The following is a 12,115-nucleotide window of genomic DNA, read 5'->3' as shown; positions in this document are numbered from 1 at the left end:
CTATTTTTTAAAAAACCCTTCTTAGATGCCCAGCCCCCAAACACTGGCCTAAATGAGGCCTTTCTCTGAGCCCCCTGGTACCTGCCCCATTTATCTCTATCTGAGCATGTTTCTCCCTGCGTCTCATGCGTGGAGCTACCCAGCCACAAGTGGTATCTCCTGTGAATCCCTGGTTCCCGCACAGTGTCAGGCATGACGCGCCATCATTCCTTTGATGTACATGTGACTGGGAGGGGTGGGAAGGTGGGGAAGAGAGAAGGTGCAAATCCCTTTCCATGAGCTGGGAAAACTGGTCAGTTTTCCAGTATCCTCAATGTCTTGAAGACATCAGAGACACCTCAGTTGTGTATATGAAATGCTAAGCCCTAGGCAGCACCCTTGACCCAGGGAATACGAATCTCTGGGGCCAGTGCCCAGTAATCTGCACCTGTGACTCCTTTGGGTGATTCTTGGACACAACACATCTGAGAACTCTATCCCGAGGGGTATGTGAGCCAGGGAGACGCTGGCCACACACCCAAGAGACCAGAGAAGGCGGCATCAGGGGACCCCTTCCCAAGACCAGAAGAGACCTTGTAAACATGACAACCGTACATCCTGGGTCTTCTCACATGCTCTGACCCACATTCTACACCGATGTTGGACCATGTACATGTCAGATATGTCCTGGCTTTCAATTAGGTTCATAAAATAAATAAGGCAGACACCACTGTTAACCCAATTCTGAGGCTTAGAGCTTGAGTAACCAGTCCACTGGTATGGAGCAAACGAGTGGGGGCAGAATGTCACACCCACATCAGTCTGACACTAGCACCTGTACTTTGTGCCCTGTTTCCCGGTCGGTGACCTAAAGTAAAGAGTCTCCTCTGAACAGGAAAAAACAGAGAAGAGCCTTACCCAGTGGCCCTCCTCATTGCCAGTTAACACATTTTTCCCTGGACAGAATCTGGGGAGGACTGGCAGCAGAGACTGGATGAGCCCCAGGAGTTAAAGGTCAACCCAAGGGGCACCTGGGTGGCTCAGTGGGTTAAGCCTATCCCTTCGGTTCAGGTCATGGTCTCAGGGTCCTGGGATCGAGCCCCGAATTGGGCTCTCTGCTCAGCAGGGAGCCTGCTTCCCTCTTTTCTGCCTGCCTCTCTGCCCACTTGTAATCTCTTTCTCTCTTTCTCTGCCAAATAAATAAATAAAATCTATTTAAAAAAAAGAAAAAGGTCAACTCGATACACACCCTTCTCATGCACATGTCCCCTTTACCCTCTGCCCTGAGCCAGTGCCCTGGGAGTCACCACTGTGCCTCAGCCACCCAGATTCGCCTGCTGCGCTTATCCGTGTCCAGAAGTGTCTTCTGCATCACCAGGCAGTGGGGACAGTAAGCACTATTAATGGCAATGTACAATGATGTCATCCCACAAACACCATACCTACTGGCCCACAAAACAATAGGACAGACCTCTGAGGTCACAATTGGCTTTATTCATTTTCATTTCACCCATGCCTGGCTCACAGCTGGTACCCAGAAGGTAGTGAACCAAACGAAGACACTATGGGCAAAATACAGTGCTGGAGGTGTGGGGAGGGGACAGGGAGAAGATGCGGCAGTCCCTGCCCTCAGAGGGCTACCGTCCAGGGGTTCGGTGAGACAAGCAAACAGAAAAACAGAAGCTTGCAGAATGAGTCAGGGGAAGGTGAGTCATTGTTTGGTAATCCTATTCATAACAGACACGTGGCCAGAAGAGCCTAACAAGTAGTTACCAGAGACAGGAACTCTGAACGAGGATGCATGAACAGCCAAAATACAGAGAAAACACATGCTCTACCCCTTGGCCAGCTCCTGAAGAGAAGAATACCCAGTACCTCCAGATGGAGGGCATTTCCATGGACTTCCTCCTCTGCCCCCATTTACCCTGCTTTGAATGCCTGGTTGAGGAAGAAAGAAGGTAGAAGACAGCTGGGGGAAAGGAAAGAGTGGCTTTGGAGCCTCTCTGGTTTTCTCCTCCCTTCTGTGTGGTCTTCACCATGGACTTGCTTGTCCCAATGAGCTGTGCAAAAAGCAGTGGATACCACTCAAGATGCCACGTACCACATGCTTCTCTCAAGAACCCATGACCTAGGGTCAGGATGTCAACCCTTCTTCTAGTAAGTCCTTTCCAACAGTCTCAGAGCAGAACCAAAGTTTAAGGGCAGCAGCTGAAATTTCAGTACCGTCAGGGTTGCTCTGCGGACACTTTTCCAAGCTGTTACCAAGAAGAACATTCGCAGGGCAGACAGAGATGAGTGTGGCTGGGGGAGATGGATGTTATCTGGCTGTGGAAAAACATAGCGGGAAGCTTTTATGCAAAAATATACTCTCCAGTGTCACAGTGAGATTTTTGTTGTTGTCGTTCTTTTTTAAAGAAGGTTCTGGTGAATGATCTTGCATCTTTTGGGTCACAAGGAGGGACTCTGGATTGACACCAGCTCAAATTTCAGTTGTCCCTGCTGACTGTCATAAATTCCTTGAGGAACACAGCTCTCTAAGGCTCTCAGGGAGTGTGCACCAATGTGCCAGCAAAATGGAAAAGAAAAAAAAAAGGAAAGAAAGAAAAAAAGAAAAAAACATGCCACATCACACCAAGTCTCCCTTCGTAACTGTTAACATGAGCTGAAAGAAAAGACATCATATGAGTTTCAACAACCGTGGTTTCCAGAACCCTGGACAATTTTCTTTGCGAAGAAGCCAAAGAGAAAGCTGCCCCAGTTTAGCCCTGGAGAAAACAGTTTCCAAAGAACTGAATTTCCTTGCAAGGTAGCAGTTTGCTAGAGTTTCACTGAAAAAAAAAAAAAAAAATGCTCCTCACATCTCTCAGAGTTTGTCGTACAAACAGGTTTTCTCCCAATTTATAAAAAGATGTATAAAGAAGCCCAGAAATCATCCATGGTTTTAAAACTCATTGGGCTAAATTTGGTTCAGAGTGAATTTGGTAATCTCCACCAAAACCCCTCTCACTGTCTTTCTTTCTTTCTGAAACTGAGAAATGCCTCATATCTTAAAATCATAACCTAGGGGCACCTGAGTGGCTCAGTGGGTTGGGCCTCTGCCTTCAGCTCAGGTCATGATCCCAGGGTCCTGGGATTGAGCCCCGCATAGGGCCCTCTGCTCAGCAGGGAGCCTGCGTCTCCTCCTCACCCCTCTCTCTGCCTGCCTCTCTGCCTACCTGTGATCTCTGTCAAATTAATTAATTAATTAATTAATTTTAAAAAATCATAACCTACACACACACACACACACACACACACACACACACTCAAAACCAGCCCATCCCCCAGTACGAGACAGTACAGAAAGTACTGGGGAACAGGTGATTTGTCCTCTCTGCAAAGTGAAAAACAGCGTAGGCAGCTTGAAAAAAGGAACTGGCATTTAGCCCACAGGAGCGTTTTAACTTAATAAATTGAGCAAAGGCCTCCTCTGCTTTCTGGGCGTTCGGCTCACGGAAGTCGGGAGCGAGCAGAGAGACCTGTGAGGAGCAATGGAGGGTCAGGCTGGGAGAGATACTAGCCAGGAGAAGGGGGCCCTGGGGCAGAGTGTGGCACGCCTTTCCCTGGAAGGGGAGAGGAAGGTGCGCACAGAGGCAAGGGGCGGAAGGTTTCCAGGGCCCTGTACCAGCGAAGGCAAAGTTGCTCCTTGGAGTCACCTCTCTCATCATTTTGGTTTGGCTGAGTTATGCCAAGGGCCCCCTTTCTTTATGCTAGGTGCTGGGGATACGGTACGAGAACCCACCTTGGTCTGGGAGGAGCTTACAACCTTTGAAAGAAGACAGATTCATGAAAAACATAAGCAACAAGAACCAAAAGGAGGACACTGGCTTCCAAGACGGTGGACAGGGAGATTGCTGGAGAAGCTGATGGGTGCTATATTATTTTATGGTATTATTCTATTATTATCAGATGAGCAGGGTTGGCCAGGCAGAGTTGGGGGTGGGTGCTGTAGGCAAGGGGTCAGTGTGAGCAAAGACCAGGAGGCCGGAAAGGAGTAGGGAGCACGTGTGCATGGGTAACTGCAGCGGGCGTGGCTTGGCTGGATCTTAAAGGACAGGATAGGGATGACAGGGCCACAGAGGGAAGGTCACATGTGCCTCCTATTAAGAAGTTTGGACTTCATGGGGTGCCTCCCTGACTCAGTTGGTAGAGCACACGACTCTTGATCTCGGGGCCGTGAGTTCAAGACCCCATTGGGTGTAGAGCTTACTTTAAAAAAGAAAGAAGAAGTTTGGACTTCATTAAGGAGCCAGCGGGAATCCCCTGAAGGGTCTTACCTGTGCTATCATCCTCCTTCAGGACATATCCGAAGGGCTCCTGCCTCAACCCAGACTTCACTCTTCTTCATCCCTGACCCAACCCAAAACCCGTCCCTCCAGGCCCGCGCCCCTTGAATGGAACCCAGCCTGGTCTCAGACGTGAATTAGTATCTTCCATGTATAAAGTAAGAGAGAAGGCATCAGAGAGGAATTGAAGACAACTCCTTCATCTTTAGGAGCTGAGTTTCTACCCCTTTGCTACCTAATCCTGGAGTGAGTCTACCCGAAGGACTTTCAGTGGTGAAGCAGAGAACTTAGGTCAGCAGCTGGGCCCTCCCAACTCAACTCATCTCTCCTTGGGTCCCCACTCCTTCCCCTCTAGTGCTCACCCTGGTTAATTCAGAAAGAACTATTGATTGGATGTCAGTTGGGCCTCGGCATCGACTCCCACCTCTTTCATGAGTCTTCCTTTATGCAGAAACGAGAAAGACAAGAAACCCATTTCCCAGACCCCCTTGCAGCTAGGGTTCTGGGTAACTGTGAGGCGCCACCAATTAAATATACCCACAAAGCAGGAAACAAAGTGAAGGCTGTTTCTACTGGCAAGCAAGGCTGTAGAAAGACAGGTTTTGTGTTCTAGTATCTGTTCACCAGCTTCATAGATCCAGTTATAGTGGCTGCAGGACCCTGATCCCGGCAACAAATTTTTTTTTTTTTAAGATTTTATTTATTTATTTGACAGAGAGAGAGCACGAGGAGCAGAGGGAGAGGAAAAAGCAGACTCCCTATGGGGCAAGGAGCCTGATGCAGGACCCCATCCCAGGATCCTGGGTTCATGACCTGAACCGAAGGCAGATGCTTCACCGGCTGAGCCACCCAGGCGTCCTCCAGCAACCAATTCTCGAGTGATGGTTCCAACTCCCACTTCTCTGATCTTTCCAACAATTATGTAAATACCTTGTTCGCAGAACGAAATCGTTTTCTGTTTAAAATGCCTAGAGCGCTTTGCTTCCTGCACTGGTCCCAGCGGTCCCCGTCACTTGTCAACACGTCTGCCTTCTTGCCACCTCCCTCATTCACAGCGGGTTCCAGCGGAGTGTTGGAAACACACCAGAACAAAGGAAAACACAAGTGGGCATGCTCGGTCCTCTTCACAAAACTTATCTGAAGGGCTAGTGGCCCCAAGCTTTGCGGAAGCGGGGCCAACTCTCTTGCCCTCCCCTGAAACCTGTCTTCCTTCTCTCCACAGGGACTCCCCCAGGCACCTAGACTGCTGGCATTCTTCAGCTCCTTTGGAAACTGTAGCCTCTCCACTTGATCTGATGCGTCATCTCCTCCATCCTTCCTGAACTTGGCCTAGACCTCCGCTCCCTCAAATACACTGAGATGGTGTATTAGACAAAAGGAAAACAATTGAGTCAGCTCTTTGTTTCATCACTCAGAGCGCTTGGGTGAACACGCAACTCCAGCTGGTGCACTCGACTCCGTGAAGCTCAACGCCCTATGTTAGGGTTGCCATGGAAGCCAGAAATAACATTTCAAGCATCCCTCACAGCCTTGGTGAATTTGGTTTCTAGGCTGTTCTACAAATAGTCTTTCTTGCAGCTGCTCATTAAAATGAAGATCGGTTAATAAGACAGCGTGTTTAACAAATGAAAATGGTATTTGTTACAGACCAGATAATCATGAAGTACTTAGGGTATGCATACTTTGAAACTGAAAAGGGGGCCCCTGGGTGATTCAGTCGGTTAAGCGTCTGGCTCTCGATTTCAGCTCAGGTCACGATCTCATGGGTTGTGAGATCCAGCCCTGGCATCGGGCTCCGTACTTGAAGATACTCTCTCTCTGCCCCTCTCCCCATACGCATGCATGCTCATTCTTTCTCTCCGTAAAGTAAATAAGTAAATCTTAAAAAAAAAAAAAAGAGAGAGAGAGAGAGAGAAACAACAGAAAAGGGATCTTCAAGACTGGGTTCAATTTCCCTATTCCAGAAATGGAGAGGATAGATCACGTAGTATAATGGTAAGGTAGCCTCCTGACTCTCGGGCCACCCTCGTTCCCCACCAACATGCACTCACCATCCTGGGCAAGTGACCTGCTCTGTCTAACTTCAGGTTCCTCTTCTAACAGATGGGGACAAGGACCTGGCTTATAGAGTTGTCATGAGGATTAAGTAAATTAATGTGTGTAAGATACTTAGAATGGTACCTGGCACAAAGAGTCAAAAACTCATTTATTGTTGTTATGATGATGATTATTATTATTACCACCTGGTATTATGTTGAATGTTGTCCAGAAGCAACATGGCGTAATGCAGAAATCACTGGACTGGGAGTCCACAGATTCGTGCTCTGATCCCTGTTCTGCCATCAGCTAGATGACATTAACCACATAACCACCTTCTTCTTCTTCTTCTTTTTTTCTTTTTTTGACCATGTCACTTTGATCTCTAGGGTTGGACTAAATGACACCTCAGTTCCTTTCCAGTTCTAGCTGGGTCTAGTTTACATCAGGGTGTGAAATAAGTTAAATGGAACTGTTCCTTGACCTTTATAAACGGTTATATCCATCTCTATAATGATGGCTAATATTTATTGAGCAATGGTTATCTATCAATACAATGCTAAATGTTGTACATGTATTAACTCCTTATTTTTCACAACCTGTTGTCCCCATTTAACAGGTGGGAAAACTGAGGCACAGAGAGTTTTAAGTAATTTGCCCAAGGTCACATGGTTAGTAATTGGTAGGGCCAGGATTTAAATCCGGGAATCTGAGGCTAGAACTCATGCTCTTCATGATTAATCTACAGGAAACAACAAAATCAGATACCACAAGTAGACAAGGGTGCAAGCTGCATGACTTTATAGGACATTAACGCTCTCTAGTTGTAACTGTACTGGCTGTATCCATAAATTCCCAGCAACTGGTACTGTTCAAAAAGGTTTCAGGAAACTTGCCACAAAATAAAATAGTTCTTAGTTCTTCGTTACACTCCAGAGATGCTCACCTCCACCAACATCTTGCACCTCCATATTGGCATTAACTTCCCACCTGGCATTTCTTTGTCCCTCTAAAGACTGTTCTCAATCCAGCAGCCATACTGATTCTGTGGCAAGTGAAATCACCTCACTCCTTTGTTTAAGACCTTCCCATGGTTCCCATCTTTCTCAGAGAAAAGCCAAAGTCCTAGACATGGCCCCCCAAAGGCCGGCTTGTTACTTCTCAAAGCCATACTACACTGGCATTGCAACTCTGAACACTTAAGAGTTGTTCCCTCAACCTGGAACATTCTGGATTCCATGACTTATCCCCTCACCTGCCTTCGGGTGCCTGTAGAAAGCACCCCCCTCTGGATGAGGCCTCCCCTGCCCCAGTCACGATCTAAAACCCCACGCCCACGCCCAGCACATCTATCCCTCTTTCTGGCTTTTCTCCAAAGCATTTATCAACTTCTCTCTTATGTATTTTACTCATTTATTTTTTTATTATCTGTTTCTATTGGAATACATGACCTGAGGTTGAGGATTTTTGCCTGTTTTGTTCCCTGCAATGTTCCGAAGACCTCCACTGCTAGGTGACACAACTCTTTTTGTGAGATGAATGAATGAAAGGATGACTGAACAGGTACATATCTAGGCATCTGTGATGCGAGAAACCAGCATCCGACTCCGACTTGAAGACTTCTCGGAATTCTCCTCTTACCTCTCAAAGGTTAGTCCTGGGAAAAAAGACTTGAAGCATGCCTGGATATTTATATTCCTAAAATTATACAGAAATAGGATTAAATCTACTCTTGCAGGGAGAAACCTCCGAGAATCCAACAGGCGACAAGGCAAAAATAAGCACATATTACTCTCGTAACAGAAAATGTTTTTTAAAATGTTTAAAGGTTGGGGATGGATGTCTACTCTATCTGACTCTTGAGGCCAAACCAGAACTCAAGGATGGAGGCTATAGGATCAATCTCAGCCTGCTACAGAATAAGGAGAGTATGTATGGATTTCAGTCAGTTATGTTTCAAGATTTCTAGAAAAATTCATGAAGCATTTACTACACAAGTTTTAAATTGCATTAAATACATTTAAATTGCATCTAATACATTTCTATTTATCATACAATCCTTAAACTGCAAACAAAACAAACACAACATACAAACAAATTAAAAAACCCAGTAATAAAATCTACAGCTTTGACATTCTTTTTTAGTTTTTTTAATGTGCATCAACCATTTGGGTAATTCTTTTTCTTGTCCTCTCTTCTTTCAACTTAATTATCACTGCCCTCTTCCCATTTTGTGTACTTTCAAGACAATGGCTTAACATAGTACAGCAGACAACCCTAGTGGTTGACTACTTAAAATTAATTTCTCTCCCCCACTCCTTTCTGCTCCATTTGCCTAATATTTCAAGCAACTAAGAGGCAGCCATGGGCTCCATAAGGGCAGGTCCCTCCCCACCAGGAAGGTGTCCTTACTGAACAAAGCCGGTCATGGTTATCCCACTGTCCAGACTCAGTAGCTGGAGTGAGCACTTGATTCAGTTTTGGCCAGTGGGGAGTAAGGGAAACTCTCTTGAAATTTCCAGGAAAGATTCTGGTCTCTGATGAAAGGAACAAACCAAGGGATGTTCTCTTCCTGACTTTGTTCTCTTCCTGACTTGACTGTGGTCATGGAACAAAGTAATGTTTGGAGCTGCAGCAGTCATCTTGGGACTATAAGGCAAAAGCCTAAGGAAGGAATGCCAATCTCCTGGGATGACACAGCTAAAAGCTAGAAGGAGTTCTGGTCTCGATGACAAAGCTGAGCCACAGCCACGGACTGGGGATCACTGACCTCCATACTTCTTGTGAGGTATTCAAATATCTTTTCATAAAACCACTGTTAGCTTAAGCCAACTGCAATCTATCTATTATCCAGAGATTTCTCTAGTGAAACCAAGCTTGCTGCAGAGCACCTCCTTAATGAAAATGTATGCCATGTATGAAGGAATGGATCTGATTGCACAGATTTTGACATTTTAAAAAATAAAATGTATTAAACTCTTCTGCTAAGTGTGCATATTTTCTAAAATGCTCATGTTATCAACTCAGTAGAGGTTCTTCTCTAAGACCAATATCTGATTTAAGCCTCAAAGAAAAAAATGCTATCTTATAGCTGAATCAGTAGATGCTCAAATAGATAAATACAAGTTAATAATACCAATAATTACTATTATTGTCACCTCTCACAATTGTCACCTCTCACAATTCATTCAGTATACATGTATTTTTTTAAAAGAACCAATTTTTTTTTTTAATATTTTATGGGGCGCCTGGGTGGCTCAGTTAAGCCTCTGCCTTCGACTCAGGTCATGATCTCAGGGTCCTGGGATCGAGCCCCGCATCGGGCTCTCTGCTCAGCGGGGAGCCTGCTTCCCCCTCTCTCTCTGCCTGCTTCTCTTCCTACTCGTGATCTCTGTCTGTCAAGTAAATAAATAAATATATATATTTAAAGATTTTGTTTGTTTATTTGACAGAGATCACGAGTAGTCAGAGAAGCAGGCAGAGAGAGAGGGGGAAGCAGGCTCCCCGCTGAGCAGAGAGCCCGATGCGGGGCTCGATCCCAGGACCCTGAGATCATGACCTGAGCCGAAGGCAGAGGCTTTAACCCACTGAGCCATCCAGGTACCCTACTATACATGTATTGAGAAGTTACAATGCCAGATGCTTTAGACCAGAGATGAAAAGACCTAATTCCTAGATTTAAAGATGTCACAGTAGAGTGGGCTCTGTTAATTCCACTTTGCAATGTACAAAGTGCTTTTTAAGAATAGATTTTAAGGGACGCCTGGGTGGCTCAGTTGGTTAAGCGGCTGCCTTTGGCTCAGGTCATGATCCCAGCGTTTTGGGATCGAGTCCCACATCGGGCTCCTTGCTCGGCAGGGAGCCTGCTTCTCCCTCTGCCTCTAGCCTGCCACTCTGTCTGCCTGTGCTTGCGCTCTGTATCTCTCTCTCTCTCTCTCTCTCTCTAACAAAAAAAAAAAAAAAAAAAAAAGAATAGATTTTAAAATAGACAATAACAACAACAGGCGTTTATTGAAGGCTTACTCTGTGCCAGACTCCATGCCAAACTTTTATCTGCGTGGTCTCCTTGTGTCCTCTTTCCCACTGATTATCATCCCTGTTTTATAAGGGAGACAAGGTGTTGAGGGTGATTGTGTTACTTATTCATGGTCACACAGTGGAAACCCAGAATTCACACTTATTAAAAGGCAGCTACTGTTATTTTTATAACCAAGCTGACAAGTGCAGTGGCAGGTGCGGGAACATTCAAGAGCCACAGTTGATTAGAAACTTGTAGGAAAACAGGACGAGGAGATCATTAGGAAAAAGGAAGCCATCTTGGGCTCTCTGAAGAGCTGGAGGCTCCCAATCAAGAAATGACAGTTCAGGACACCATTCTGTGTTTAAAGGAAACATAGGCAAGGTTCTTTTCCCTGCTTGAACTTTAACCTGTAAACCAAACTATCAGTCGAGCATCTCCAAGGAGTGTCCCTGTGGATACCCCCTAGACACTGAAACTAAACATGGAGTTTGAGCTCACACAAGGCACTCAGTGTTTGTTGAGTGAATAAAGATTTAGGTGCTGTGGTTATGTGTGGTAGTTTTACGTGACAGCGGTTTGCGGACAGGGATTATGTCTGTCTCGTCTGTGTTTGTGGCTCACCTCAGCTTCAGTGGCTGGTTGGTTGATGGCTTTGTTCCAGCCCTGACTCAGTCTGACCACTGGCTGGGGCAAATGTCTACATGAGAAGACACTATGTAGTAGGAGGAGAAAAGGGCTCCTCTGAGCCCCAGGTGACTTGGTCCTAAGCCGTAGGTGCTGCTGGTGAATCACTTCACCTTGAACAAGGAACGGTATCTCTGGGCCATGGTTCCTTCTTTCTTATTTCTTAAAATTTATTTGTACCAAGGATTTCCATGGCAGTGTGGGGAAGCCCATGACCCCTCCTCCAAATAAACTTGTTAAATGCCTGACATAAAATGCAACACCCACTAGGATGGCTACTATTTAAAAAATGGAGAATAACAGGTGTTGGAAAAATACAGAAAACTTGGAACCCTTGTGCATGGCTGGTGGGAATGTAAAATGGTGCAGCCACTGTGGAATTTGGTTGGGCAGTTCTTCAAAAAGTTAAATGTAGATGGGGCACTTGGGTGGCTCAGTCGGTTAAGCATCCGACTCCTGATTTCGGCTCAGGCCATGATCTCAGGGTCGTGAGATCAAGCCCCGGGTCAGCCTCCATATTAGGTCTGGAGCCTGCTTCAGATTCTCTTTGCCTCTCCCTCTGCCCTTCTGCCTTTCTTCCCATCTTCTGTCCCCACTCACACACTTGTGTTCCTTCCTTCTCTCTCAAAAAAAAAGTTAAACATAGAATTTCTATATTGCTCAGCAATTTCATCCTTGATACATAGCCAAGAAAAATTGAAAGCAAGGACTCAAACAGACACTTGCCCATGTTCATGGCAGCATTATTCACAATAGCCAAAATGTTGAAACAACCTGTGTCCATCAGTAGATGAATGGAGACAGAAAATGTGGTGTACACATATAATGGACTATTACTCGGCCACAAAGAAAAAGTTCTGACACCTGCTATAACATGGATGAACTGTGAAAACATTATACTAAGGGAAAAAAGTCACAAAAGCGCCACTATTCTATCACTCCACGTATAAGAAGTATCAAGAATAGGCAAATCCATAGGGACAGGAAGTAGAAAAGAAGTTCCTGGGGAAGGGAAGATGGGGAGGTCCTTCCTAACAGGTAGTTTCTGTTTGGGATGATGGAAAGTTCT

General features: G+C 45.7%; 1 protein-coding gene and 1 long non-coding RNA gene across 6 annotated transcripts in view; one reads left to right on the top strand and one right to left on the bottom strand.

The window, feature by feature from the left end:
* MATN2 (matrilin 2) overlaps nucleotides 1-12,115 on the bottom strand; it is a 133,674-nt gene that overhangs the window by 96,412 nt on the left and 25,147 nt on the right. The gene's annotated exons all lie outside the window — the stretch shown is intronic.
* Nucleotides 1,500-5,048, top strand: LOC116575100. The gene is made up of 3 exons (XR_004279614.1): nucleotides 1,500-1,685; nucleotides 3,733-3,906; nucleotides 5,020-5,048. It is a non-coding gene; the product is annotated as an uncharacterized LOC116575100 (long non-coding RNA).

The sequence above is a fragment of the Mustela erminea genome, chromosome 16 (genome assembly GCF_009829155.1).
Source record: "Mustela erminea isolate mMusErm1 chromosome 16, mMusErm1.Pri, whole genome shotgun sequence".
Taxonomy (NCBI): Eukaryota; Metazoa; Chordata; class Mammalia; order Carnivora; family Mustelidae; genus Mustela; species Mustela erminea.
The sequence above is the reverse complement of the archived record's forward strand: the minus strand, read 5'-3'. Positions and strand labels throughout refer to the sequence as shown.